Raw genomic sequence first — 17,249 nt, 5'->3', positions numbered from 1 at the left:
TGTAGGCAGGGAGGACAGCTTCACCCTGTGGACATGGTGGCATCTGTGAGCAGCCAGAGGAGCCCAGGGAGGCCAAGCAAGGGGGAGGGGGCATCGATAGGCTTCAGAGTCTAGTCTAATAGTCCAACCTCTCTAAAAAACAATGCTTTAAGTTGAAAAAGGAAATCAGGACAAATCTGTCTTATTTTTTCCCTCCACCTTTGCATTTTGAAAGATTTCAAACCTAAAGAATAGCTGTAAGGATAATTCAATGAACATCCAAATACCCGTCACCTAGATTCGAAGAACACGTTACCACGCTTGGTTTCTTTCTCTCTCTGATCTCTGCTCCTCTCCTTCCCTCTCTGCTGTACAGTCATCAACTCTATCAACACTTCTTTAAGCACCTCCTAAGCTCCAGTTAGTCTTCTAAGGGCTCACTGTCTATCAGTGAGGTCAAGTGTGTAAATAAATAACCACACTACCACGTACTAAAGGAGCCCTGGTGACACAACAGTTAAGCAGTTGGCTGCTAACTAAACATTAGTTGGCATTTTGAACCCACCCAGCGGCTCCACAGGAGAAAGACATGGAGAACTGCTTCCATAAAGATTACTTTCCTATGGGGCAGTTCTACTTTGTCACGTGGCGTCGCTATGAGTTGAAGTCAACTCAGTGGCACCTAAACAAGAATAGAAGAGTGTCAAGCACAAGGTACCAAAGGAAGTGGGAACACAGAAAAAGGAGTGATGATGTCACCAGAACCAGGGAATGCTCTGCAGAGAGGTGACCTACGGGGCAAAGATACAGGAGGAAAAGGATTTCTAGGCAGAGGAAACAGCACGTGCAAAGGCAAAGAAGAATCAAAGAGGAATGTGTCTAAGGGCTAAAAAGCGCTTTGTGTGTCCAGTCTTTAATCTTCAGCCTGTACCTCCTCCCTTTAGGTAGTGACAACAGTTAGCAGTTACAGAATGCTTACTAAGTTGTGACAGGTGTCATTCTGAGAAGCTCAAATACATCTTTTCACAACTCCGCAAGGTCAGAACCATTACCGTCCCCACTTTGGCTGTTGTTGTTAGCTGCCATGGAGTTGGTCCCCAACTCATGGCGATCCCACACACAACAGAATGAAACACTGCCTGGTTCTGCACCATCCCCATGATCAGTTGCGGACTGAACCATTGTGATTTACAAGATTTTCACTGGCTGATTTTCCGAAGTAGATCACCAGGTGCTTCTTCGTAGCCCGTCATAGTCTGGAAGCTCCACTGAAACCTGTTCAGCACCATAGCGACACGCAAGTCTCCACTGACATGTGGGTGGTCGCTGAGGTGCACCGGCCTGGAACAGAAGCTGGGTCTTCTACCACTCCCATCACCAATACCCCTCCCCCATCCCCACTCTAAAGACGCGGAAGATGGGGGTCAGAGGAGATAAGAAATCAAAACAGGAGACCTAGCTCACGAGTGGCGGAGTGAGTAACTGCTGCTGCATGTGAGTGTACATATCTTCTTAAAGCTCCACAGGTGAACACTTTGCCAGAGATGCCCATCACTTCCTTCCATTTCCGTCTCTCCCACGAGTGTGTCCCACTGGTACACACTGGGGCAGTCACCTTCTCAACCTCAGTGACATTTTCAGGCAGTGTGACCTCCCAGCCGCATTGTGCTTCCTTCATCTGAACCTCATCCAATCAACCTTTTCCGTTCATATGACAGCACAGCCCCACTGCTCGCTGCCCCCAGGATGCAGTTACAATCTCCCAGACGGCTTCTGCTCTTGGTCCACGTCCGTCTCCTACACCCTAGGCAGGGATATCCGTCCAAAAGAGCCTCCACACATATCACCACGCTGCCACCATCACTGCCACCCACTGTTTACAGTGCACCCGGGCTGAGCTATGCTCTTTTTACTTGATACCACATTAATTTGCACAGAATGTTACGAGATGCTGGATCTTAGCATCTCTAGTTTACAGATGAGGGGGTTGGGTCTCAGAGAAATCATATGACTTGCTCAAGGTAATTTAGCTAGCAAGTGAAAAGGCTGGAATTCACACCTAGGCGTAGTCTGGCAAGAGCCAAAGGAAGGTGAACTATAACTTTTTTTAAAGGCAATTTGGAACTAAGTCTTAGCAGTAATTTACTTTGCATGTTCACACAACTGTCCTCAAGTGCTATTGGGGTTCCCATCAAGATACAATCACCCTTCTAATTTACTTTCTTCTCAGTTCTGGCCCTCATTACTCTGCTTCCACTTATTTCAATTTTTAGCCTGTTTAGTCTACTGCCAGCCTTGAATTAATTTATGCCCGTTTCCTTAGCAGCTGCTTTTAAGAAAAAAACAATTGTCACAGAGTCAATTCTGACTCATGGCGACACTATGTGTTTCAGAGTAGAACTGTACTTCACGGGATTCTCAATGGCTGATCTTTCAGAAGTAGACTGCTAGGCTTTTCTTCCAGCCTGGGTGGATTCAAACAATCGACCTGTTGGTTAGTAGCCAATCGCTTAACCATCTGCACCACCCAGGGGCTCTTTTGCTTTTAAGAAAGACATGTAATTTAAGTACTGAACACTAGATGGCATGATCAACCAGTTCTGGAAAAACCTCCCATAACTGTCCTCATAATGTACCAGGGAAGTCACCACCAAGGAGTATTAAAAGTTTCACATTCACATATCTTATAAAAGCTGGAATATAGCAATAAGACACAGACACCCACTTACAAAATACTGGATGGTCTCTAGCCTCACTCTGAGGGGATCCAAAAACTATCCAAAAAAGAAAAGGAAAAAAAAATTCAAAACACAAACAAAAAACAAAGGTAATTTTCCCCAAATAAATAAAAGCAAGAGCCCATCAAGTGTCACTGAAACATTAGTTCTGTGTTCTATTTATATTGACACACACACACACAATTACATACACACGGAAACCTCACACTGTATGTATGAAGTATGAGTATTTAGATTAGGCTTTTAGAAGATGATTTGCAACCCAAAAGCTATAGAGATGTAGAAAGATCCAGTATCCATGAAGAGCTCATCACAGCTCTTGTAGGGAAGACAAACATACACTGAGGTTCCGTCAAGCACAGTTTTGAGAAAACATGGTTTGTATTTGGAAACCAAATGTTTGAATCCAAGATCTTTTTACATCCATAATTACATTCAGTTCCTTTAAATGACAATCGCAACCACTACTGATCTCCCTGCCTTAGCCCATTTGGGTGGGTCTGTACGCAGGGTAAAAAATTTTCTCTTGGCATCCTCTCAGGGTTTTGTTAGAGTTTTAGGCCCAGAATGCTGTGATCACTAGTACTTTGCTAAGACATATAAAAAAAAAAAAAAAAAAATAGAAAAGGTAAGTGGAAAAAACAGTAAATTTCAAACCACCAGGAGATGGGCTGAAAAACTTTTCAGAAAATAAATTGATATGATGCATATAAAATAAAGTTTTTGGACAAAACTGCCTATTTTGTGAATGACGGATGATGGTGCCTCAAGAGGCGGGTTGCCCATAGGAGCAGCGATTTTTTTTTTTCTCCTATCAAATCAAATCTAAGTTTGTTTTAAAAGTAAACATCTTTATCTTTTTCAATAAGTCTTCTGATACCTTTTTTCTTCTTCTTTCTCCCACCCTCTATGAGGTCTTATCTGACCTACCATTTTTCATCTAGAGTACTTTTCATGATTATTACTTCTGCCAATTTGTTCCTAACAGTCATGAAGGATTTATTTTTAAATCAAGTAAAAACATTATAAACAGGAAGTCTGGTTAAGGCCCCAAAACACGATGGCTTTTCCAAGTGATAAACAAAGATTTTCATTTGAAGCCTCTGAGTGCATTAGTCTTAAGCAAAGAACAAGCTTACCTTTCATAACTTTAATTGCCAGTATATTTTATTTATCTATCAAAATGTAGGTTCTGGCATTCCTGTTTGAGTGGGCATATGGACTAACAGAACAGAATAGAAAGTCTAGAAATAAATAAATGCACATATGCATAAGAAGGATGACTAAAAGAATGAGGAAAAGATGGACAATTCAATTATGGTAAGGCATACTGAGTAGCCATCTGAAAAAAGAGTAAAAGTGAATCCGTACCTCACAGCATACGATAGGCTAAGCGTCAAATCGATTAACGTAAAAATGTAGAAGTATAGACCTGAAAGAAAACAGGAGAATTTTTTATAATCTCCAAGTGTAGACAGTCTTTCTATGACACAAATTCCAGAACTACAGAAGAGAAAATTGCTAAACTCACCATTTAAAATGTTTAAAATCTCTATGTGGCAAAAAATAAAACTCCATGAACAAAGACAAAAGTCAAAAGGCTATCCGAAAAAGGAAAAAAAAAGTTATGCAATTTATATCATAAAGAAAGAATCTCTTAGTTGTATAAAAAGCTCCTACAAATTAAGGAAAAGATCAACAACTCAACAGAAAGATGCTGAAAGGATGTGAAAGGACAGATCACGCAAACAGAAATGTCAATGGTTCCAGGCTCAGGAGGATAGCTTGCAGGCCTGGGACCAGGGTGGGGTGGGGCAAGCGAGGCATCCAGGGCACAAAATTTAAGGCGACCCTGAGGGTGAGTGCCTTTTTAAGTTTTGCAGGTAGGCTACTTACTTCACACTAGTCCAGGCCCTGAATAGTTCTTAAACACACACAAAGACGTTCCACTTCATTCAAGTAAATACAAATTAAGATTACAAGAGATACCTTTTTTTTTTCACTTATCAGATTGGCAAAAATCCAGATGTTGGATAACACATGCTTATACATTGCTGGTGGGATGGTTACTTGTTTTAACCACTGTGGTGAGCAGTTTCCCACTATCTCTTAAAATCACAAATACATATGTTCTCTTGGCTCGCTTCTAAGGAATTATTCTACAGACCCTTGCAAACAAGTAGAATGACCCACATATTTATTGCAGCATTGCTAGTAATAGTAAAAGCCTTAATATAACTTAAATATGCATCGCGGTTAAATTATGCTTAATTCATATAGTGGAATACTAGGCAACTCTAAAAGGAATGAGGAAGTGCTTTAGATATTGATAAAGAAAGTTCTCCAAGCTATGTAAAGCAAGGAAAGCAAGGGACAGAGCAGTGTATATAATATGCCAGCATATGTGTCAAAAATAATGGGGAAAACATATACCTATGAGTTAGATTATAGATTCATACACCATCTGCTTTAAAAAACAAAACCAGCAAACCAAAAAGCCAAACCAGTTGCCACAAAGTCAACTGCCACTCATGGAGACGCCATCTGTGCAGAGCAGAACTGCTCCATACGGTTTTCAAAGCCATGACCTTCTGGAAGCAGGCTGCCAGGACTTTCTTGCAAGGCATATCTGCGTGGGTTCGAACCGCCAAGCTTTCGGTTATTCGTCAGGCTCTTAACCATTTGCGACAACACAGATCCATACACTGTTACAAAACACAAACTATCAAAGGGTGGTTATTTCCTGTTGGGGCACAGGGAGCTGTGCAGATGGGAGACAGGGGTTCATATGCCTTTTGATGTTTGAGTCATGTGAATGTATTATCCATACAAAAAACATCAAATAAAGAATTGTGAGTGTTTTATCTGGCACTTTCATCTTCAAATACCCATTGTTACCTACTTACTCAACACTTCAGGATATTTTTCTAAGGCTTTCCGATCAGTACTAGCAGAGCTACTGACAACTCAATTGGACCTGACTAGTAGCCCTGGTAAGGAGCCTTGGTGGTGCTATGGTTAAGTGCTCCGCTGCTAACCAAAAGGCTAGTGGTTCAAACCCACCAGCTGCTCCGTGGGAAAAAAGACCTGACATCCTGCTCCGATAAAGATTACAGCCTAGGACACCCTATGGGGGCAGTTGTATTCTGTATTACAGGGTTACTATGAGTCGGGATCAACTTGACGGCATACCACAACTGGTTGCCCAAAGGTTAAGTGCTTGGCTGCTAACCAAAAGGCCGTTCAAACCCACCCAGCAGCTCCACAGGGAAAAAAGACCCAGCAATCAGCTCCCATAAAGATTACAGCCTAGGAAACCCTATGGGGCAGTTCTACTCTGTCATATGGGGTCACTATGAGTCTGAATTGACTGGAAGGCACCTGACACCAACTGGCAGGAATTTTAAAGGAGATACCTCAAACGTGGGGCTATGATATTTCCTTTCCCCTTAACATCCTCACTTATACTCCCAAGCTCCACTTGAGTCATCTTTAGGCTAAGCAGTTTACAATAAAAAAAAAAAAAAAAAGTCTGATCCTACATGGATTTTACTGGTAAATCGCAGGAGCTGATTAAGCAAGAATGTGCACCAGGACCAAAGGGAAAGGGGGCTACTGCTCCCTCCGGCCCTATTAGTCTGAATAGAGGCTGCATGGAGTTTCCATACACAGTGCACTTTCCTGCACCCCTACGACTGTACTACGTGCCTTGCAGAACAGAATCTGTACAAACGGCTTTGAGTACTATGAGTGCTGCATAAGTCTGGAGCATCTGTACAATAAACACAGCATACTCAGTGCTTTTAGTCTGGGCTTGGTTTGTCTTAGTTCCCTTCCTGAGGGCAGGGTGGGGCAGGGCAGGGTCTTGAGTGGATGGGATTGAAAACAAAACAAAAACAACCCACTGTCATGGTGTCAATTCTGACTCATAGCAACCCTATAGGACAGAGTAGAACTGCCCCATAGTCTCTCCAAGACTGTCATCTTTTTGGCAGCAGACTGCAACATCTTTCTCCTCCAGAATGGCTGGTGGGTTTGAACAACCAACCTTTTGGTTAGCAGCCGAGTGCTTTAACCACTGTGCCCCCAGGGCTCCTCAAAGCTTCACCCAACATGAGACTCGAACCCACGACCCTGAGATTAGTCTCATGCTCTACTGACTGAGCTAGCCAGGGTAAAGTATTGCTCTGGCCCAGAGAATGACGCATCCCCTCATTTCTCTGCCCCAAGTACCAATCACTACCCCTGCCAATTCAGACGGATTCCAGAAAACGGCTCTGTAAATTTCTTTCGGAGGCCTGCTAGGAGTCCCTGGGTGGTGCAAACATGAAGCACTTGACTACCAACCCAAAGTCTGACAGTTCACACCCACCGTGAGGTGCTTTGGAAGAAAATCCTGGCCATCCGCTTCCAAAAGGTCACAGCCTGAAAATCCTATGGAGCAGTTCTACTCTGATAAAAATGGGGTTGCCCCCCAAATTCTCATAAAAAGACCAGACTTAATGGTCTGACTGAGACCAGAGGAATCCCGGCGGTCATGGTCCCCAAACCTTCTGGTGGCCCAGGACAGAAGCCATTCTCGAAGACAACTCATCAGACATGGAAGGGACTGGACAATGGGTTGGAGAAAGATGCTGACGAAGAGTGAGCTACTTGTATCAGGTGGACACTTGAGACTGTGTTGGCATCTCCTGTCTGGAGGGGAGATGGGAGGGTAGAGAGGGTTAGAAACTGGCAAAATCATCACGAAAGGAGAGGCTGGAAGGAGGGAGCGGGCTGACTCATTAGGGGGAGAGTAAGTGGGAGTATGGAGTAAGGTGTATATAAGTTTATATGTAACAGACTGACTTGATTTGTAAACGTTCACTTAAAAAAAAGCTCAATAAAAATTATTAAAAAAAGGAAAATAAAAAAAATGGGGTTGCCATGAATCTGACATCACAGCAACTTTTTGAAGGCAATGGGGGAGGGCTGCTGCCCATTCCTTCAGGAAGCTTGAGGGCAAGAGATCCTATATCTGTTTCTCTTCTGAGGAGCAGGTGGGAAGCTCTGGACATCCTACCCCCATTTTACCTGAGGAGCCCCTCTTTCATTTATTTTAATATAGGAGATCCTGTTTGACCCCCAAAGCCTGTTCTCAATTCATTCTATCAGTTTCCAGGGGAGTCTTTCTGGACCTAGAGAATTGTTTCACAGACGGCATTCCACGGATAAAGCCAGGAGGTGTTCAGGAAGATTTGTGGGCACCTTGGGGAGCTAAGAATGCACAATCAAGAGGAGACCAGATTAACCCAAGGACAGAGATCAGGGAACAAGCACAAAATGGTACTCGCGGTGTCAGCTCATGAGCACCTTGTATGTGCTGGACTTTGGGCTAGAGATTTAGAATGCACTTTCTCCAACCCCTAGGACCTGCAAGGTAAGTAGAACTGCCTGCAGTAGATTGCTTATTATCTCTATCATGCTTTCTGTGTCACATACACGCGCATGCGTGCACGCACACACACACACACACACACACACACTTGCGTGCTGGCTCCTGCTCATCTTTCTATCTCAGCTTAAATGTTCCTTCCTTCTAAAGCTTCCCTTAACACTCCATTTAATGTATGCCCACACCCCCCCCACCATTATTCATCATTTCAGTACCGTTTTATTTCATGTTGCTTACTCTGCTTGTTAACTGACTTTTTTTCATGACTACATTCTCCACTAGATTTTAAGCTCACTGTGAGTAAACCAAAACTAAACCTGTTGCCATCAAGTCGATTCTGACTCATAGCGACCCTATATGACACAGTAGAACTGTCCCATAGAGTTTCCAAGGGGTGCCTAGAGGATTTCAACTGCCAACTTTTTGGTTAGTGGCTATAGCACTTAACCACTACGCCGCCAGGGTTTCCCAATGTCAGTAAGCATCATATTAATCTTTTCCATTGTTCTATCTCCAATGCCCGATGCACGGCAGTAAGCAGTCAAGGTTATTTGCTGAATTAACAATTATTAACATTACTTAGGTTGTTAATCACTAATTACTTCGGTATGTGTTAGTTAATAAACTTTTTATGTTAGGCAGCAGTCCCAACGATTAAAATGAGAAAAATAATAGATAATAGAAAAGAAGTGAAACATGGGATTTTGGTTTAAGATTTCAAGAGATCCTGAGAGCACAGACGGGTTTATTTTAATCGACGGCACTGGGTTTTTGGGGGGTAGTTAAACCTATTCTTGATTATTTTCAGGAAAGGAGGTTTCACAGCCAGTCTTTAACTTGTTCATTCATCGGCATGTTTAAAAAAATATTTATTAATATTTTACTGTGTTAAACACTGAGGATACAAATATGCATAGTATTCAATCTCTTTTCTTTAGGACCTCAGACACGTATCAAAAGAAATATACCATAGTTTGATAAACATTTTAATAGTCGCAAGTAGAAATTACCTTTAGAACACACTTTGTTTGGTGTGGGAATGACAGAGGGAGGTCACAAGTTCAGAGGGAGAAAGCTCTGGATTAAAGTCACTTAAGCTGGGAACTGAAGCAAGTTAAAAACTCTCCACCCAATTTCCAGGCTGAATCACGCAAATGTCAGGGAAGGGGGAGATTTACCCACTGCAATTATTCTCTGGGTTTCCTTTAAGTAACAATGTAAGTGTAAGCAAAGTCCAAAATAAAGTGAGTAACAACGACGACGACGACAACAATAATGACGACAAAACGGGCAGAGAAACGAGCAGGATCTGCTTGTTTGGTTCAGGAAAACACAACAGTGTATATAAGGTAGATACCAGACATCTGTTGTTGTTGTTGTGTGCTGTTGAGTCTATTCCAACTCACACAGGCCCTGCAGGATAGAGTAGAACTGCCCCATGAAGTTTCCCAGGCTGGTGGCACACTGGGTAAGCCCTTGGCTGCTAACTGAAAAGTCAGCGGTTCGAATCCACCAGCCACTCCATGGAAGAAAGATGTGCCAGTCTGCTTCTGTAAAGATTTATAGAGTTGGAAACCCAATGGGGCAGTTCTACTCTGTCCTACCGGGTGGCTATGAGTCAGAATCAACTTGACAGCAATGGATTTAATCTCTATGGAAGCAAGCACTGCCACATCTTTCTCCCTCGGAGCAGCTGGTGGATTCGAACTTCCCACCTTTTGGTTAGCAGCGGAGCATTTTAACCACTAGAAGAGCAAGACTCCTGACAGAAATTAGGGGCCTGAAAAAAAACAGACTACAACCCCACAGCCACCATTCCCCACATCCCTCCAACCCCACCCACCCCCGTTATGTCATCCTTCCCCAGTCAGGGCAACATATTGGTCCAGAGTTCATCTCCCAACATTTGGAAACAGTTACCTTTAATTTATTGAATAAATAGGAAACTGTCAGCTGATGTGTCTTGACCGAAGCCAAGTGGTGACCCAGCTGGCGTAGGAGGTGTCAAAGTCCAAGTGAGTGTGGGTGGATGGTGCGCTACCCGGGAGACGCCCTTTGTGGAAGGCGATGACCAACCAGGGGATGTGGGGGGGGGTATGTGGGGAAGGGTCGGGGTATGTGGAGCAGAAAGGGGGGGCTGTTTCGCCTCATCAGAAAGTACCACAGGAACATGTACCCTCACACTTTCTTAGGTTCTTCTGTCTTTAGCTCTGAAGGGGCTCAAAACGTTCAGAAAAGACAAGAGAAAAACCAAGATGAGGGAGAAAGGAGCTTGGGGAGGTGCCAAGAATTCTCCTGAGTGTCACGGCCTTGGGTTCCGGGGATGTGGTACAGGGCTTCATTTCCTCGTTTTATCTGATTCATGTGACATCCCAAGACAAAAATGAGAAAAGTCCACGCTGGCTTCGACACTGATTTTATTTGCTGAAATCCAGCATATTGAGTCACCGAGCACCTTAATTCATTTAAACATTTACTTTAAGCACCTACTCAAACAGCAGGCATTTTGCTAAAGGCGAGGGGCCTGGAATTGTTCCCGGTATCACCGGATGGTTGGGGAGGAGGACGTGAGGGAAACAAATAGTTACAATAAAGTGAGGACAGAAGAACAGAAACAGTGCCCAAGGGGGTCAGCAGAGGCTTAGTGGGAGGCAGTGGCTTTCTGACCAGAGTCCACCAGCTGGACTGAGAGAGAGACAGCACTCCAGGCTGAAAAACCACCATGTGCATCCCTGCGGAGGCAGAGAGAAAACCGTGTGCATTCCTAGGGAGGCAGACACAGCACTGCGTGCATCCCCAGGGAGGCAGACAGAAAACCGTGTGCATTCCTAGGGAGGCCAACAGAGACAGCACCAGCACCGTGTGCATCCCCAGGGAGGCAGACACAGCACTGCGTGCATCCCCAGGGAGGCCAGCAGAGAGCGCACTGTGTGCATCCCCAGGGAGGCAGACACAGCACCGTGTGCACCCCCAGGGAGGCCGGCAGAGAGAGCACTTTGTGCATCCCCAGGGAGGCACCACTGCAGGCCTGCTGGGTCAAGGAGTGACACGTTCCAGCACAGCTCGTACTGGGAGCGCCAGGGAGGCCTGGCAGGAGACAGATGATGAAGGGCCTGGACTCAATGGTCTGGACTTCATTCCATAGGGAATGGGGAGCCACAGATGGATTTTAAGCAAAAGAGAGGCACGTCCTCATTTGCATTTTGGAAAATCAGCCTGTGTTTTGGAAAGACGCAGTGAAGAAAATAATATCAGAAAAGGGGAGAGACTTAAAACGTATGAGTCTCTGTCCATCACATATAAACTGTTTCTGTTCTAACAGTTCAGCCTAAAAGGCCAATATTAATTATTAACCTGTATGCAGCACTTGGAGTCCCTGGGTGGTACAAACGATTAATGCCTAATCGAAAGGCTGGAGGTTCCAGTCTATCCAGAAGTGCCTTGGAAGAAAGGCATGGCAGTCTACTTCTGGAAAACCAGCCACTGAGAAAGCTATGGAGCACAGTTCTACTCTGACACACATGGGGCCATCATGAGTTGGAAGTGACTCAACGGCAACTGTGATTTATTTATTTTTTTAATGCAGCACCAGTGGCTAGGCGCTTGGCTGCTAACCAAAAGGTCGGCGGTTTGAACCCACCAGTGGCTGTGTGGGAGAAAGACATTGCAGTCGGCTTCTATAAAGATTTTACAGCCTTAGAAACCCTATGGGGCAGTTCTACTCTGTCCTACAGGGTTACCATGAGTCGGAATCGACTTGATGGCAATGCGTAGTGTGTACCAGGCTCATGTGCTAATTTAATCTTCACAAAAATTCCCTGTTCAATTCCTCCTTGATTGGGTTATTGTAAAGATAAATTAATTAATAACAATTTCGTATGTAAACCACATAGCACCGTGTCTGGTACATGGTAAACTCTCAGAAATCTCTCCTTACTAGTGTAGTGAAAAATACTACAAGTCTGCTTAATTTAAAACAAAGAGTTTTATTACGGTGGGAAAAAAAAAGCATTTTATGAAACGGGAAACACATTGCTGGGAGAAATCCAACAATGTGCTCCAGCTAGCTGCAGTGTAACAGGTTTAAAAAGGCAAAAACTGCAAACAGGGAGGAGGGGCAGCTGGAACATCTGATTGGCCAACACTGACAAAGTTGCAGGTGGCAAAGTCTGGGCTGACCACTCTTGCAGGAGCTGACCTCCTTCGCAAAGAGGGGGGCTCCAGGTGACAGGACATGTCTGACCATGAATTTCCTGGAACATTTTAAAATGCAGTTACTCCTAAATACAGAGTATTAAAAAAAGGGGGTCAGAAAAATATTTCTTTAAGGGAGTCTTAAGGGTATGGCTTAGCCACTAAAGTCACGTGTTTAACACTCTAACATCTGTACAAAGCTGAATAATCTCTTCTTAACATTGACCATTTCAAACCACAAATTTGAAATAAGCAGGGCAGGGTAAGCAAAACTGTATTTTTCTGTAGAACTGCTTGTGTCTAGGTCAAAATACATGGAAATTTTACAGAAGTGACAGACTGCATGATATGACAGAAGCTATAAATGCAAAATGACAAGAAGGGATTTGGCCTAGACCTTAGCCAGAAGTTCTAGCCACGTCAAGGGCCTTAGTTTTTGGAATGGTCTTCCTCACTAGCTTGCATCTGCTCTAACAACTTCCTCCTTTGAGTTTTTGAAGCAGCCTACTTTTTGTGAGGTGTTTACTCAAGGACTTGACCATCAAAGACTTTGCGGGGTGGGGAAGTGTTGGAGGTGATTCAGGATCAGTCAAGCCTGGCAGCCTGAGGTTTCAAAAGACTGACCTCCAGGGAGTTAAGGCTGTTTTCTTCTAGTGCTTTACCAGGGTGACCCTGTTCTTTCAAATGCCTGCTATACCTTCATGGTGAAGTTTCATCCGTTTTTATTAAGTTGTGGGCAAAAATAACACATACACATCAAACTATGAAAATTCAAGACAGAAGTGTCAGAGTTTAAAGCCAAGACCAAGTTAAAATCCCAGCAGTTAATGATAGAAATTATTACTGTGTTCTCTGTTAATTAGACAGAAGTGCTGTTTCATTCTCTTAAATGACAATAATGACTGGGCAGGGATGGAAGCGTCTCAGGTGCCTCTCTGAAGGCTGGCCAGACATTCCTATTTGATGTCTAGTGGGACGGGCCTGGGACGAGGAAGGCAGAATCTCTGTGGGCTTCAGATACATCCTCTTGCTTTAGTAAAGACAGAACCAGAGATTTACTTGCCGTTTCCCTTAAAGGCCTATCTATGTGCTATCTTTAGCCTAAAGCCAGCATTTGAGTCCCTTCAGTCCCCTTCAAGAAAAAGAGTATCACCCAGCACTGAGGGGCAGAAGAGAGGCCCCCGTTTTCTCCACCTCTCCCCACCCTTCACCAAGCCATACCTTACCAGTTGTCCTCGAGTCGACACCGACTCAAGGTGAACCCATGTGTGTCAGAGTAGAACTGTGCTCCATAGGGTTTTCCAGGCCTTTCTTCTGAGGCACCTCTGGGGGGACTCAAACCTCCAACCTTTCAGTTAGCAGCTGTGTGATTAACCGTTTACACTACCCAGGGACTCCAAGCCATGACTAGGGTGTCTACATTCTTTCTGCCCTCCTTCCAACCTTTGAATCTAAAAGGCAGAGGAACCCCAGCAACAGGCTAGCCAAGGGGCGCTCTACTCTTGGAGCTAGAACACAGCATTCAGTTCCTTGGGTGGGCCTGGGGCCTTTATTTGGCTTGGTGTGGGGAGGGCGCCTCCTCCCGTAGCTGCTCTTTTGTAGGCTTACTTCATATTCTTCTTTAGCACTTGTCACCTTTCATAAGCTTTTGTTGCAGGGCTGCGTTTTTGTTTCAATTTTATGTGGCCAGAAGAGGCTTTCCGGAGCGATTTCAGATGCAGACACACAGGTCACAGAGAGAGCTGTCTGCAAAAGTGATGGCTCTCTCAGCCACACGGTGGGGAGGTGGAGATAGCAGTTTGAATTCTGAGCTTCCAATCAAAATATGCAGAAAGGGACCCTTTACTCTTTGAAAATCGCAAAGTAAACAGAATTTCAGCAAGCGTACTTCTGATTATTTAAACTGAAGTTCTTTTTTTTTTTTTCTAAAGAGGACAGGCTATTCTGTGGTTCCAACAACTTCAATGAGGACATTTCAGACAAATACACAGAAAACAAATACAAAGTCATGTCAAAGTAGCTCTTGCAACATCTAATTCCTATTAATACACTCCTATCCTGGGGAGTGTCTGTCCCAGCCTTTTGGCAATTATCATCTGAGAACTGTGTTGCCCTGCATTCTGAACGCTTTTCATCAGCTACTAAGAATCCATACCCACGTCCTCCTACGTGTTTGTTTCTCTTTCACACCATCAGTGCACAGACAGGGAACGCATCACTGAGAAAACACACTCCCCCCCGTGGAGAGGGCACATTTCATTTTCCTTCCAAGCCATATCAGCACTCTGTATTTTCATTTCTGCTGCTTTGTGAACTATATTGCCATCAAGCTGTCCCTTAACACCTTGCTGCTCCAATTATGATCCACAAACCAGCTGCATCACCATCACCTGAGCGCTTGTTAGAAGTGCAGACTCTCAGGCCCCACCTCCCCACACCCTTTTTGCTGTCGAGTGGATTCCAACTCATAGCGACTCTATAGGACAAAGCAGAGCTGCCCCACAGGGTTTCCACGGCTGTAATCTTTACAGAAGCAGACCACCACATCTCTCTCCCAAGGAGCAGCTGGAGGGTTCAAAATGCCGACCTTCTGGTTAGCAGCCAAGTGTTTAACCACTGTGCTACCAGGGCTCCTTGGCCCCACCCTGGACCTCCTGAATGAGACTCTGCAATTTACAAGATCGCCCAGGTGATTCACAGTATAGTGTGAGAACACTGCTTCGAAAGATAATGTGAATTTCCCAAATCTATAATCCACCAAAACAAAACAAATATTTTTGCAGAGAAAGCTAAAATAAATAGGACATGCATTTAGTAACAATAATAAATGCCAGGACGCTTAGGTGACCGCCAGGCCCGGTCATAAGACCTGTAAGTATATTAGCTCATGATTCCTCACTACAACCCAGGACATGGGTACCATCCTCCTCGTTTTGAATAGTGTTGGACAAAGGCAGAGAGAACTTAAATAACTTGTTCAATGTCACATGGTTAGTAAGTGGAAGAGGCAGGATTTGAACCTAGGCAGTCTGACTTCAGAGGGCATGTTTTTACCCATTACACTACACCACCTCCCAGCAGTATTCACGAAATAAAAGTTGATTCGGGACCACAAAGAAAAAGCTAGGTTACTATAGGGTCCTCCATTTAGGCTTGGTAACATTTAAAAGCAGAGACCATTTGCACTGGAGACCACACTGTTCTAACTGAACTCCCTTGGGTACTACTGAGAACACTGAGACTCAGAGAGAGGGGGTGTGAAACCCCATGGTTTTCCCAAAAGGAAGAGGTCTCTGGCCCCCAGTACTCTTCGGATCCCACCCCTGCCTCTTCTCTGAAGCACCCTAATTCTTCCAGGGCTTTGCTCTTCCAAAACACCTCACACACATCAGATATCAGATGACAGCTTCTTCCGTTCTTCACTTTGATTCGAATTCTGAGCATATCCATCCTGTTGTGATAAATTATTATCTACCCTATTTAAAACCTCATTTAAAAAAAAAGCAGGGGAGGGAAGGGAGGCACTTGTAAATCACACTTCAACAGCCCTAATGCTACACACTAGCAATTTACATTCAAAGTATAACAGGAACTTTCAGATCTTATAGCCAAAGAGCTCTTCTTTGATGAGAATCAGTCCTGAGATCTATTAAGTCTTAATTAAGATAGGATCTTAGTCTGGGCTCCAAAGAGTCATTTACCTGCTAAAGTCTGAGCTCCACTAATGTATTTATAGATGAAAGGAGGGTGGAAGTCAAAACCCCAATTTTCTGTGACTATGGAATTTGTGCCATCTCATCTAAGATGACAATTTTTAACTAAATGGTCCTTTCTGTCAAAGTTTAGCATCCCGCAAGGATCTCTCAAGCCCAGAATGTTTGCAGAATACAGGGCGGGAGTTCTTGGAACAGACTTCAGACGCCTAAGGAGGCTGAAAACTCTTCCTGTTTAAAGCATAACTTCTGCCATAAAAGGCACTCAACAACTTTCATTTGGAAGCCTGCCCCATCTGGTGGGAGGCAAGATAAACTACACCATCCCCTTAAATGCCACCTTCACAACAGCCATTTCTTGCCTGAACCAGCAATGCCCTTTTCATAACCTCCACTTAAGACAGCAGTGGGGTTTTTTTTGGGGGGGTTAAGAGGTAAATAAGGAACTCCGGATTAAACTAAGAAAGATCACAGTGTCCATTTTGAAACACATGGTGTAAACATAAATCACTTAATATTTGAAATGTCCTAGGGAGACGTGGCTACTCCCAAAGATAAAAAAACACAGTCAGGTCTGACCACGCTGTCGTCTTAGACCACTCCTCCCAGGGGCCGCCCGAGGGTTAGAGAGAGATAGCAGCCCATCCCTTGGCAAACAATGCAGTCTACAGTCACAGATCAAACACCTCAAGAATTCCCTCCAGATACCCCAGTCCAAGTGAGGCAGACAGCCTCAGAGCCCTACCCTTCTAAGAGACACCTGTTCTGGCTTATCCTCCTACATGGAGCAGAAGCTGCACGTTCTTCTAAAATTGGCCTTGACACAATAACCACAGAACAGGCCATAGATGGCCTTAACCAGTGTTAGCAGGTTTTCAACGCCACCTTGGGATTTTAAGTGAGCTATTAGCTCATTAAGTGAAAAATACATGTAAGAGTCCTGCCTCTGGATGAAGACTTAACATGCTAATGAAGGAAAATCGACCTCTTCCTCTACCCTGGAGAATCGGAGAATCAAATCCTTGTCTAGAGAAAATGCATAGTCACCCCCAAGCTCTGAGAGCCTGTGTGAGGGTCAACTCTGAATATTCATGATGAATTTTCATTTTCTTGCCTGTTCTCTGTAAAAGCCCACCTTCCCAAGCTGCCTGCAGCAGTCTTGCAGGCAGCATCCCCGATTGCTCCTTTCCA

At 44.2% G+C, this 17,249-nt stretch overlaps 1 protein-coding gene across 4 annotated transcripts in view; it reads right to left on the bottom strand.

Moving 5' to 3' along the window:
* THSD4 (thrombospondin type 1 domain containing 4) overlaps positions 1 to 17,249 on the bottom strand; it is a 740,188-nt gene that overhangs the window by 378,783 nt on the left and 344,156 nt on the right. The window lies entirely within an intron of this gene.

Source organism: Elephas maximus, chromosome 13 (assembly GCF_024166365.1).
Source record: "Elephas maximus indicus isolate mEleMax1 chromosome 13, mEleMax1 primary haplotype, whole genome shotgun sequence".
Classification (NCBI taxonomy): Eukaryota; Metazoa; Chordata; class Mammalia; order Proboscidea; family Elephantidae; genus Elephas; species Elephas maximus.
The sequence above is the reverse complement of the archived record's forward strand: the minus strand, read 5'-3'. Positions and strand labels throughout refer to the sequence as shown.